Source organism: Perognathus longimembris, chromosome 8 (genome assembly GCF_023159225.1).
Source record: "Perognathus longimembris pacificus isolate PPM17 chromosome 8, ASM2315922v1, whole genome shotgun sequence".
In the NCBI taxonomy this organism is placed as follows: domain Eukaryota; kingdom Metazoa; phylum Chordata; class Mammalia; order Rodentia; family Heteromyidae; genus Perognathus; species Perognathus longimembris.
This window is the reverse complement of record NC_063168.1, coordinates 5,680,418-5,694,310: the sequence shown is the minus strand read 5'-3', so window position 1 is coordinate 5,694,310 and position 13,893 is coordinate 5,680,418.

Below are 13,893 nucleotides of genomic sequence, written 5' to 3'. Positions count from 1 at the left end.
CGATAGAGAAGGAAGGGAGGGAGGGAGGGAGGGAGGGAGGGAGGGAGAGAGGGAGGGAGAGAGAAGAAAAGAGAGCGAGAAGAAAAGAGAGCAGAGCAAGCAGTTTGGGTGCCTTACAATCTTGATGTCATAAGCCTTAAAACTTAAAAACCCACTTGCTTCTCCTTGGGCACTATGCAGATGAGAATTTGTCCCCAGGAAGAAATACATCTAAGGAGAGCCAAAGACCTCTAGCTAAGTTCCTGGCAGGGTCATGCCTAAAACTGGATGGGGTGGCACTGTGGTACTGTTGACATCTCAGCAGCCCCTATGCCAGAGGAGCCTCCAGCAAAGGACTGGCTTCTGTTCAGGTCACAGAGGTCACCCTGCAATGAAATGCTAAAGGATGCTGCCTTCTTCCTTCCAGTCTGGACATCCCTGCCCCTTCCTGCATCCCTTCCTGTCTGGACCAGGGCTTGTTTCTCTGCCTCATACTTCATAGGCCCTTCAAAAAGTCTAGAACTGGGCTGGGAATATGGCCTAGTGGCAAGAGTGCTTGCCTCCTACACATGAAGCTCTCAGTTCGATTCCCCAGCACCACATATATGGAAAACGGCCAGAAGGGGCGCTGTGGCTGAGGTGGCAGAGTGGCCTTGAGCGGAAAGAAGCCAGGATGGTGCTCAGGCCCTGAGTCCAAGGCCCAGGACTGGCCAAAAAAAAAAAAGTCTAGAACTGGGGTAACCTGGGCCGAGGCCTCAGTTTTTGGGACAATTCTGGGGGGCAAGTGGGAGACATAAAAGAATGAACAGTAACAACTTATACAAGTTGTCTTGTGGCCAAGCCTGATAAGGACTTCTCATTTTTAGTTTATGTTTTTAAAGGTTTCAGCCCCTCCTTTTTCCTCAGCCAAGTAGCCTTAAATCTGGCTGTGTCGTAGATTATGAGGGCTCATTAGCTGTCCCATCTGCTGGTACTCCTCTGTGTATAGCGATCATTCTTGCACCTGACTACCGTCGGAACTACTGAGGAGATTCTATAGATACCAGCACCTCCACATGAGCCCCCCAGAAGTCTCTGGGCTAGGGACCCACTTCAGAGTTTCTAGAGCTTCCTGGTGATTCCATTGTGCTGGCAGGATGCGGTTCCTTTCAGCTTCCACAAGCGATGCAGGCACCCTGAAACCTCTACCTGGAAGCTGCTCCAGCAGGTGTGTACAAGGAAAACCAAAACTGGTGGAAGAGTCCCACAAGCTCTGTGTTGGTGAGCATAAGATCAAATTGTCTTGTGACTGGATGTATTGTGCGATTTTAAGCAATTTACCACCAAAAAGTTAAACGGCTTTGTGCAATGACATACAAATAAAAATTTACACTGGCTTTTTGTTTTGTTGTTGCTGTTGTTTGCCAGAGTTTCTCTATGTTGCCTAAGCTGGGCTCAAAGAACTCTCCTACATTAGCCTCCTGAGTCGCAGCAGGGACTACAGGTAGGCCTGGGGCTTGAACTCAGAGCCAGGGTATTGTCTCTGAGCTTTTGTGCTCAACGCTAGTGCTCTACTACTTGAGCCACAGCCCCATTGCAAGCTTTTTCATGGTTACTTGGGGATAAAAGTCTCATGGGCTCTCCTTTCCCATGCTGGCTTTTAACCACGACCCTCAGATTTCAGCCTCCCGAGTAGCTAGGCTTGCAGACATGAGCCAACAACACTGGATTCGGGCTTTCCGTGTGTGTAAGCGTTGAAGACCTCTCTTCTTCATGCTTAGTCATAAAGATCCCACCCAAGACCCTGAGAGGTCACCACCTGCCTCCTTCCCTCAATCAGGACCTGAGCACTTCTCCTACTTTCCCTGGCTTCCTCATCTCAAGGAATGCGTGTGCACCCATCCCACTCCACCTCCAAGGGGAAGCCGCTCATCAGATGGAGAATGGCACCTTTGGTTTCCTTCTCTGCCAGTTTCCAAGCCCGTACCAATGCTCCCAGCACACTGAGATGCTTCAGCTTTCCATGCGTCGCTCACACTGCTGGCGCGCTGATGGTGTAATCCGATTTACCAGACACAGAAGTAGTGCCTTACCCTCCAGCCTCCTGCTCATCATTCGGGATCCTTATCAGTCTCCCGGCTACTCCCAGGTGACCCTCCTACAGAGAGGCCTTGTCTCCGGAGGTTCTTCAGCCTATCCTCATCCATTTAGCTACGGGGGTCTTGGGAATCTCTTTGGAAAGACTTGAAAATTGCATATGCCATAAAATCATGGGGACCAGTGCTCATAAAGTATGTCTCATGGTCCCTGTGGCAGGAGACTATGTTGAAAGATTTTCCTTCATAGACACACACACACCACACACTGAGCTTGGAAGCTTAAAGAAGAAAAACATTTTTGTGCTACGAAGGCAAAGTGTGGGAGAACTTAGGCCATAAACGTATACCATGAACTGTGGGGTCCAGAAGGACGTGTGCTGGCGGCCTAAAGCGCAGTCGCCAGCAGGGAGAAGCAGAGTTTGGTGGCTGGTGTTCCCAGTCTTTGTCTGTGGCTCACTATCCTTATTATCTGCTGTCACTCAAAGAAACGCCGGCCTCCTTCCGAGGGAGGAAACGGATCGAGAATCCCGGAAGAGAGAAACGCTGTTTGGCTTCCCCCAAAGTAGCTTCAGCACCCCCAGTGTCCTAAAAGAAACTTTAAAAATGAAATTTAAAAAGTGCTGTGGTCAGCACGACTTGAGCCAAGGAGCAGCCAGATTGGTGCTTGGGAACTAAGCACAGCTGTCACAGACAGACTGGTGGGTCCTCGTGTTCGGCAAAAGCAACCAAGAGTCATCGACCCCTCCCACAGGGACTGAGAGAGGGCAGAGAAGGCCAGCCAATTCCCAGAAGCCTTTGTAGCTGAGGCTGACCGGACAAGCATGGTTTCAGGTGAAATCTGTAAGACGGCAGGATGACCTAAGGTCCCGAGTTTAACCCTAGGCACCAGGACAAACCTTACTCACCTCCATCTCCTTCATCGCCACTGCCCATGAAGACTTGTGGGTTAGAACAAAGCAAAGGGGAGGGAGGAAGAATTCCGCATGCAGTCTGTAATTATTCCCCAAAGACACTGAGTCTGGAATCAGAGTACACAAATCACCTCGGAATCTGGCAGTACTTTTCTTTTCTGCTGCAGATGGCATGAAAATAAAGTTAACCCAGATTGCTCAAGCAATGTTTTTAAATGTATATTTTCATACACAGGGCCTCGGTGATTCTTAACTTGCTACACCTACTTTGCTATTTATAGAGCTGCCAGTAATCTCTCACAAAACCACAGCATAGATTTAAAACCACTGTCCCAGATGGACTTCCTAGTGTAGCCCAGTTTTTCTGCTCCTCTTACCCAGTTTCCAGCTACTATCAACGACTTTCTTACTTACGTCCCTAGTGGCCTCTCATCACTACAATTTCTCAGTTGTAATTGGCTCAGCACTCATAGACTTCTGTGATCCTCTTTCTAGTCAGAGTTCTTTGAGTTTCTAACCCCTTTCCCAAGCAGCAAGGTACAGTGAAGTAGAGCTGAGTGCTTACAAGCAAGTGTAGCATAACACAAGAAGACAACCAAGTCTGGAAACCATTTCTTAATCCTTTCTAGAAACAGAAAAAGATGACAGACATGACAGGTCAATGTCTTACTCTATTGCAGCTTTAAGCTTGTTCAATGAGGGCAAAGGACTGAAAAAGGTTTCATGCACCTGATTTAAATGCATCACATATTAACACAGAAAGGGCATACTAAGTTCCAAAATCTGACAAGCTTGGTAACTTCCCCGTTCTGCTACACTTAACTGAACCAGATTGATGGCCTCTCTCTTTCTCTCTGTGTGTCTCTCATGCTATTTTCTGTTGGATGATTTCACTAACACATAGAACTTAACTGTATCAATAACTGAAGTGTCCATTGACATCAGAAAGGCAGCCCTTCCCAGGTCTCCACCTGATCTAGGAAGATGCCATTGAAACTTTAGTTTCACATGTCACATGTCAGATACATAATAAGCTCATGGCTTTCTTTAAACTCCTCACATAGTGAATCCCCTTTACTTTGTATTTCTGGATGGCCCCACCATCGTTGGCTCTCTATAACTAAACTTCTTCATGAGAGAGAGAGAAAAAGAGAAAGAGAGAGAGAAAGAGAGAGAGAGAGAGAGAGAGAGAGAGAGAGAGAGAGAGAGAGAGATATACCCTGGGGCTTGGGACTTGATCTCAGGACCAGGTACTGTTGCTGAGCCTTTTGGCTCAAGGCTAGCATTCTACCACTTGAACCACAGTGCCACTGCCAACATACTTTGAAGAGTCTCACAGGCTTTCCTGCCCAGGCTAGCTTCAAACAGTAATCTTCAGATCTCAGTTCCCAGTGTAGCTAGGATTACAAGTGTAAGTCACCAGCACCTGGCACTTCCTTTTGATATCACCATTGAAATAAATTAAAAACAACTCTCTTTAAGAGCCATACTGAATTGGTCCTTATCTGATATGTAAATAAAGTCTTATTTCCTTCCCATTCCATCTAAGTCAGCTCTGGTAACTTGCTTAGCCAATTTCAACCAATAGAAGAACTCCTGAACCCAAGTATGAAAACTTCCCAGGTTCTTCCTAGGTTTCTTAGAACATTTACTCCTGGTGGCCAGAAAGGCCAACTCAGAAATACTACTCTCTTCCAACTTCCATACTGGTGAAAACCCTAAGATACATAGAGGCCAGGTGCAGATACTCCAATCCATCACCTCAGCTGACAATCCGAGTCAATTCCAGTCATGAGAGTGCGCCATCTTGGATTTCAAGCCAGTCAACTCTAGCCAGCCACTATGTGATGATATCCACAAGAGAGGCCCCAAATGAGGACCCAAGTGTACCCCTGTCAACCTCCACCCTACATAAAATGTAATGGTACTTTGTTGTTTTAAATCACAGAGTTTCAAGGTGAGTTATAGCAAAATATTGGATAAGCACAATAATAGCTACATTCAGAAGTGTGTCCTGTCTTCCCATGACCCATCCTGTGACATAGAAAGTCAACCTAACAGCAACTCTCTCTGTTCACAACATCCATCATCATCTCTTCTCCAGCATCACCTTCAAATGATGTCTAATTAAGGAGGGCTTTCAGAAGATTACTACAACAGTCTCACCAGCAAATGAAAAACAAGAGGCAGGAGATTATCAAATCGATGTAGTTTCACATATACTATTGAGTAAAAGAACTAGTACAACTACCCACTGATAAGTAAATGCAAACAACTTGAGTACTACTACAACTACCTACTAATAACCACTTGAGTTATTTAATTTCTGGTGCTGTTATTCAATGATTTCCGAAGAAACAGGGAAACTCATAAGAAGTAAATCATTACAATAAAAAAAAATGCTTGGGAGAGTGAAGAGTGGGCCTCTACTTCAAAAAGGAGCAGAAGAAAAATCTCATGAGACTCACATGTGTGGCACGGTTGAATCATTTCCCTGATGTTTTGATACCCAGTTGTTTTTCTGGTCTTCCTTTGAGATAGACACTTGGCAACAACTCAACAGTCACTATTTTCCTTTTTGCATATTGTTTGATTTTATTTATTAGGACATTCTGTTTAGACTTTTTTTGTCTGTGTCCATGTGAAATACTGGTTTTTAGGTTTCCTGGAATGTCTTATCTGCCTTTGATATCTAGGCAATGCTGACCTCACAGTTGGAAAATTGCTACACATGAATTGCAAATGGCCAGATCCTCTTCAATTTTCTGGAAAAGCTTGGGTAGAATTGACATTTTTCCTTAACCACTCCAGTAGAAAAATGTAAGATGTACAAAAACTTCTGTGTAACTTTTCCTTAAAGAAAACTGCTGACCCAAATAACTTCCCTGGGAAGAAAGGTTATACAGAAGTGGATTTGTATCTTGCTTTTTTTTTTTTCTTAACTCTTTAAGCATATAAAATCTATTTGTGATCATTCTTTCAATGTACTTGTCTACTAATCAGAACATCTGTGTTTGTCCTTGGTTAATGCTGATTGGCTGCTTTTTCTCTTCATTATTTTCCCACTGCTTTACTCATTTTTGTTTGAATACCAAACACCCTGGATTATTTTGCTTGTTCATTGCTTGTTTATTGTGGTGCCAGTTCTATATGTTGAACTCAGGACCTGGGTGCTATCCCCGAGATTCTTTTTCTCAAGGCTAGTGCTATACAACTCGAGCCACAGTGCCACTTCTAGCTTTGTCTGAATAATTTATTGGAGATTAGAGTCTCACAGACTTTCCTGCCCAGGCTGACTTTGAACCACAATTCTCAGATCTCAGCCTCCTGAATAGCCAGGATTAAAGGTGTGAGACATCAGTGCCTAGAACACTGAGGATTTTAACTTGTTGGGTGCTGAATGTTTTTGTTTCCCAGGATGCATTTTAGTTTGGGAAACAATGTGATTCTTTGAGGTCTTACATTTAAGACTTGCTAAACAGTAGCATAGTAGCATTCAGTGTAGGCCGTGGCTTGCTCCACTGCTAAAGCCTGGCCCTTCTGAGTCCTCTATCAAATGCCTGTAAGTTAGACATTGTTAACCTGGCCAGTGGCCATAGGAGTTGCTCCAGCTTTCGTCCACTGTGTCCTCTAATATGGGAGGGTGGTTCTTTTTCTGGCCTTGGGTGGTTCTCCCAAGCATGTGTAAGTCGGTTCTCAGCTGTATTCCTAAGTGGGCCCCTCTGAAGTGCTCTTTCTCTGCAATGGTTTCCCTGCCTGTGAATGGCTCTCAGATCCATCCCATTAGTTCAGGAAAATTTCTGAGATGTGCCTGGGTCACTGCTTTCTGCACCACAGCCAGTGCCTGGGTCACTGTTGTCTGCACCATGGCCTGGAAACATGTCAGTAAACAGGAGTAATTGAAGGCTCAATTGTATCCTGCAAACACGTCCGTAAGCAGGAATAATGAAGGCTCAATTGTATGATGTTTTTTTTCTTAATCTCTGGAATAATAGTCCTTCACTACAGGAATCTAGAATCTTATAAAACCTTGACTTCATTTAGTTCGTCCAGTTGTTTGGTTCTTTCTGGTGAGAAAGTAAAGCCAATCCCTTTGTTCAAAGTTGGCTGGCTGCAAAAATCTGCTAATCATTTCCTAAATTAATCAGTAAACATGCCTGAGATTATTTATGTATGTCCATTATATTTAAATTTTAGGTAGTAAAAGTTCTTGGACTCTTTACAAACTATAACCAAGTAGTAATCACTGTTGGGCAAGACGTTAGCAGAAGAAAGTAAATTGCAAATTATGTCAGGTAAGAAGAGCCAGGCAGGTGTTGGGTCCAAGAGGCAGAGAGAGTAGTTAGCAAGGACCATCTAAGAGATAAAGCTCCCAAGTTGCCATTAGGAGCAGAATATCTGTGAGGAGAGAGAGGCTGAAGAGAAAAAGGAAGGAGAAAGGGAGAAAGAAAGACAGCAGGAGGCCAAAGGGCCAAAAACCACTTTCTCTAAGATGGCCAATTCCCAAAAGTTTGATGAAAGATGGTCAATGGGAAGAAGAGCTTCTAACAGTCTATAGCAAAGGAGAACTAAGGTTGACCAAAAAAAAAATAAAACAAATTGGATGTGTCAAAGTAGCTAGTATAGCTGGGCATTGATGGCTCACACCTGTACTCCTAGCTACTCTGAGGGTTCTGGTTTGAAGCCAGCCCAGGCAGACAGATCCTAAAAACTCTTACCTCCAATGAACCAGCAAAAAGCAAAAGTGGTACTGTGGATCAAATGGTAACGGACCAGCATTGAGTGAAAAAAACAAGAACGAGCAAGATGCCTCACATTTAAGCCCCAGTACTAACATACACACAAAAAGCTAGTAGAATGAACCTTGAATATTTTCATACAAAGAAATGACAAAGGTCTGAAGTGATAAATGTGCCAACTATCTTGATTTATTATTATGCATTGAATATATATATATATATATAGAAATACCACTTTGTGCCCATAAATACACACAAGGAACAACTGAAAATAAAAAGTATTTTTAAAAATATTAAAGAGGAAAGGCTATTGAACAGTTCTTAAAAAGATCCCAGTGACCCTTTCTACTTCTCGAGAATGAAACGACTTTCATAACATTGTTTAAGACTTTTCTGCCCAGGCTGGCTTTATTTATTTATTTTTCTAATTTCCTTTGTTGTTGTTGTTTTTTTCGAGTGCTATACAGCCGGGCTCCATTTCCATATGTCAGGTGATAAGTACATTTCCTTTTGCACAGTGTCATCTGTTCCTCACTCTCTCCCATTCCCTCCGTTCCATCTCCACCCACGAGCTATATAGTTCACTTTCCTCAATGTCCAGTGCAATCCAGTGTGTTGCACTTTTTCCCTGGATTCCGTGCCATTCCCCCGCCCTCCCACAGATGTGTGCGTGTGAGTACACTATAGAGAAGATAAAGACTACAGAGTCCTCAGAAAAAGAAAAGAACAGTAGATGAGTGGATCAAGAAAATGCAGTCTATATACACAATGGAGTTCTATGCTTTCATAAGGAAATGGAAAGATTTGGGGCGGGGGGGAACTATGTTAAGTGAAGTAAGCCAAACCCAAAGAAATGCAGGCTGCATGGTTTCCCTCATTTGTAGTAACTAGAGTATGTCTAGGCTATTCTTAGCAGAGGATCACAGTAGCTTAATAGCTATGTGCATATGACCATATAAAATGATGCTTATCGAAACGAACTCCAAGAAATGGAAACAAGAGGATTTTGTAGTGTCCTATTTGCAGTCATTTCTTTTTTCTTTTCTTCAGGGAAGATTGGATTTATTCCCTGTTCTCAACGTTGGTTTTTTTTTTGTTTGTTTGTTTTTGTTTTTTGTATCCTTTCTCTTGTATATAAGTTTTTCTGATTTGGGGAAGGGAAGGAAAATCACAGAAACAGTGGGACCAAGGGTGAACCAATGTAACAGTGATACTCACTGGACACTGTCTTGGAAATGAACTTTACAACTTGGGGGAAGAGGAGTCAGGAGTGAGAGCAATGGAAGAAAATGAGGGAGGGGATAACACTGTTCAAAAGAAACATACGCATTACCTTACTTATGTAACTGTAACCCCTCTGTACATCACCTTTACAATACAATAAAATAAAATTTAAAAAGAAAGAAAAGTGACTTGGCACCCATTAGAAAGAAGGATATTGCACAATTTGCAAAGAAATGGAAAGACATGCAAAAATTACATTAAATGGAGTAAGTCAGATCCAGGGAGACAAAGTTTGCATGTTTTCTCTCATACGTGGAAGCTAGAATTTGTCTGTAAATATATAAGTAGATATGTTGGGTGATATGCAATTGTACTGATTGAAATCCATCCACTCATTCAATAAATACATCCAATATATGGAAATAGATTGAAGGAAGAACTCAAATGGTACAATTCTTTAGAAAGACAAGCCAAGTTCAACGAAAAATAAGCACCGGGAAATGAGTTCTTGAAAGGGGCAGAGTAGGGTCAAGAGAGGAGGGACAGATAAATGAAGAGAAGTTGGGGAGAATGTAGTCAAGAATTCAATACATATTCTACAAAATTAAGAAAGGCGAGGCTGGGGCTGGGGATATGGCCTAGTGGCAAGAGAGCTTGCCTCATATACATGAGGCCCTGGGTTCGATTCCCCAGCACCACATATAGAGAAAACGGCCAGAAGTGGCGCTGTGGCTCAAGTGGCAGAGTGCTAGCCTTGAGCAAAAGGAAGCCAGGGACAGTGCTCAGGCCCTAAGTCCAAGGCCCAGGACTGGCCAAAAAAAAAAAGAAAGGTGAGGGAAGAGCTGGTCTTGGAGGGATGAATGAGAATGTCCAATGGCCTGACATTGATCAAGACCTGTTGTATTCATAAACTGCTTTGTAGAATGGCAACGCCTTTGTAACAATTACTTAAAGATAACAAAAACAAAAAGAAAAATGACTTGGACATAATAGTTGACTGACCGTTTACAATTCTTATTCTATGTAGCAGACTGGGAAAAACAAGGAAAAATAAATGAATTTTTGAAACGTCAGGAAATAGTCTTTTGTTTCCAAATCTCTGGAGTGCATTCCAGTATGTGTATTATTTTATTTATATGCGAAGAGGCATTTGGGTATTGCACCTTTGTGATTCTCTCCTAACACTATCCTCTTTTGGGGATGTAGAATTCTATGCACTTGGCCATACCCCAGTGCGTTTTAGATCTAACTCTCTCATATCAGGGAGAACCTGTACAGTTTGTCTCTCTGCTATCGGCTTACCTCACTTAACATTTCATAACCATTTAAAGATGGTGTTGCTTAGTCACTTTCTTTCACAAGTGTTCAGTGCAGTTTTCCAGAGCATACATAAACGATGTATGGTATTTCAAAGTCACAAGCAGAAACAAGAGACTATAACTGTCTTCTATGGAGCTAAATACAAAAGATATTTCCAGAACTGGAAAACTATGTAGAACAATGCTACTATCCTAACGTTTTGCTTGTTTTAAAGCTATATTTTATAAAAGATATGTTATTTATGTTAACAGATAAGGGGTTTCATTGGTATTTTTAATGATCCATAATTTTCTTGATTTGTTTTATTTTTTACTATCGTTAACAGTGGAGTTAACCGTGTGTGCTGAAATTCTTTGACAATATCAGTAATTGTTAGACATATAAAGAGTCTTTAGATCAAAACCTGAGAACTTCTGCTATGCATAAAGCAATCCTGTGGAGGCTACTGGGTGGGTCATGGAGAAACCTTCCTAGGGAAAAAGCCGAAGGGCAAACTGAGAGGTCAGAAGGAAGCCTCCCTCGTCACCAGCAGCCTTGGCTATCCCCTAGACGCTGACGTGATCCTTGACAGAACAGCAGCCCCTACGAGCCCCATCTACAAGGAAGTGTCATCGTCACGCTGAGATTTTAGCTGCTCTTAAGTGGCATTAAATCTCACCCTGAGACGTTCAAAGGAATGTGGACTCGCCAGGTTAACAACTCCACGTAACATCTTCAAGTTACATAACCACAACTTGCTTAACTATTCATTGCATCCATGCCTAAAGCATCTACCCTGTGCCTCCTCGTGAGTTAGACATGTACATAGCACAGCACACTGAGTGCTCAGGGTACCATGGACAGTATGCTACTCTTGCTTCACAGCAAACAACAGGCATCCCAAATGGACAAAGGAACACGTCCACCAATTACCCAGAGAACGGAATAAGAACTGAACATAGCTAATGATCTCTCCCATTCACACCACCACCCATATCACAACTGACTACTTCAGAGGCATCCTTGGAAAGTTCAAACAACTTGAACAGCTGGAGTTTTGCTTTCTAGAGCCAAGAGGAAGTGTAGCAGGGTGGATATTAGCACAGACGATACAGCCTGACTACCTCAGCCAGGATTACAATTCTCCCTTGTACCAGCTTTGGGTCTTGAACAAGCCTCTTAGCCTCTTTCACAGTCTGTTTCTCCAGGGGTAAAATCACATTGTAGTCACATGTCGCCTGATGGCACTGTGGTCAGGGACGAACCACACACACCAAGGTGGTTTCAAATGATTAGATTGCCTCGTGACATCATAGCCCTCTTAGTTTTTGTAAGCACACTGTATAACCAGATAAAAAGGTCAAAAACATATAAAAGACTCCTTTCTCAAGAAATATCCCCATTGCCAAGAAAGGCACAAATACATACTATTTGCCAGCTTGTGGTGGTGGTAGTAAGGACTGAAGGGGTTGCTTTGTTTAAAGAATATTTATGATCTGACACTCTTAGTAACAAAGATGATTACTATCTGCCATACCCTAGCACTGAGGCTTTTTGAATCTAGGAAATGGATGCAACGGTGACTAACCACCCAGTTATACTACAGAGTTGTTGAGGAAACTGTAAAATTGTCTGAAAGTGTCCAAACTGAAGAATAATAGGCAAGATAGTAAGTATTACTGGAGCTTTTATTACATGTAAACTCATAGTGTGACATCATTTTGGAACAGTGGATTTTCTGGTAGTGAGCAGGCCAGTATTGCTGGCTAAAAAATACACCAGGCACCACAACTGCAAATTCTTTATTCTAACACACCAGCCAAGCCACATTGTAAAAGCAGGGTATTTCTACACAAACACTCAAGCCTAAAGTAAACAAGCACGAAATGAATAAATCATTTGATCTCTGTGTGACAGGAGCAAACTCAGTATTGTGAAGAACTATCAGGAACTGAAAACCAAATACTACTTAAAGATAATTCAGGACTTGAATAAAAGGTTGGCGTGCAATGAGAAATTTCACAATGTTCTTTACGTAAACTTAGAAATTTAATTATTGCCATGCCAAAGTGGTGCTGTTTCCCTTCATTTTTCATTGCTAAAATTTTTGTCCAAACTTGAATCATTTCCTGTTTTAATAACTACAACATGTCTTTCTCAGTTCTCATATCCTACTAAAATGAAATTCACTTCTGCCAAAGAAATTCTCCTCCCTCATTGCAAAATAGGTATTCCAAGCCATTTTAGAAGTTATCGTTTGATGCTGCACACATGCGTGCACACATACACACACACACACAATCTAAAGTTCCTAGTGGGGCTGGGGATATAGCCTAGTGGCAAGAGTGCCTGCCTCGGATACAGGAGGCCCTAGGTTCGATTCCCCAGCACCACATATGCAGAAAACGGCCAGAAGCGGCGCTGTGGCTCAGGTGGCAGAGTGCTAGCCTTGAGCGGGAAGAAGCCAGGGACAGTGCTCAGGCCCTGAGTCCAAGGCCCAGGACTGGCCAAAAAATAAAAAAATAAAGTTCCTAGTGGTGCTTTATAACACATGTCACCGCCTAACATACTCCATGCATTATTTCTGTATCTTATTTAGTATTTCTACTCCCAGAATGTGGGCTCCGTGAGGGTAAGATTTAGTCCGTTCTTATTTCTATGTTTGAGTAAAATCTAGTACACGGTAGAAGTCTTTTAAACACTTAGTGAATGAATGAAGAGGTCGCAGTTAACTCTACACATTAAGTGGTAGGCCAACAGTGGGCACACCTTTAATCCCCGCTTCTTGGGAAGCAGAGGTAGGAAGATCATTGTCCTAGGGCTGGCCCAGGCAAAAAGCATGATATCCTATCTGAAAAGGCAAAAGCAAAAAGGACTGTGGCATGACTCAAGTGTGAGCACCTTCCTACCAAGAACAAAAACAGACTGGAGTTCAAACCCACAATACAACCCAAAATAAATAAATAAAAAGAAAGAAAGAAAGAAAAAATTTCTTGTACTTGGTTTCACTATTTCTCAATCTCCTCCATTTAGCCATTTCTTTTCCCTGCTGCAACTCTTTTCCACAGCCAGTTGGTCCTCTCGGGCCGTGCTCGCATCCTGCCATTTCAACGGCATGTGTAAATTTAGGACCGTGACTGGACCTGGGTCCTTCTGAAGTAGGTAGAAGCCAAAGTTCCTTCCAAGGTCTGAGCCCTGGGGCAAAGTGCATCCTACCCTCCAGCGTGGGGTCCGACAGTGGCGTGGAGTGGAACAGAAAAGCGTGAACACATTGAAGTCAGGTACCAATCAGTGATCTGCAGGACTTCCACAGCCAAAGGCCCACAAGAGTGCGGAGGAGCTGCTCTCCGTGCGTGGCTGCGGCGGGGCGAGCAAGTGGGCCTCCTGGGAAGAGGACGGGCTCTGCCTACCCCAGCCCTGAGCGCACTCATTCACGGGCCCTCCAGATTTGATAGACAGACCCTTGACCCAATAGCCCCAAGAGCCACAGGGAGACCCCTCTGCTATCCCTGTGCTGGCCTGGCCTGCCTCGAGAAGGGATCTGCAGTGAAGCACTCATTTCAATGGTCTCAACCTATAGCCCCTTGAGCTCTACCTCTTCTCCTTTCCATTCTTTTTTCCCCTCCTGTCTGTTCTGTCCTATTTCCATATCTCTCTCTCTCT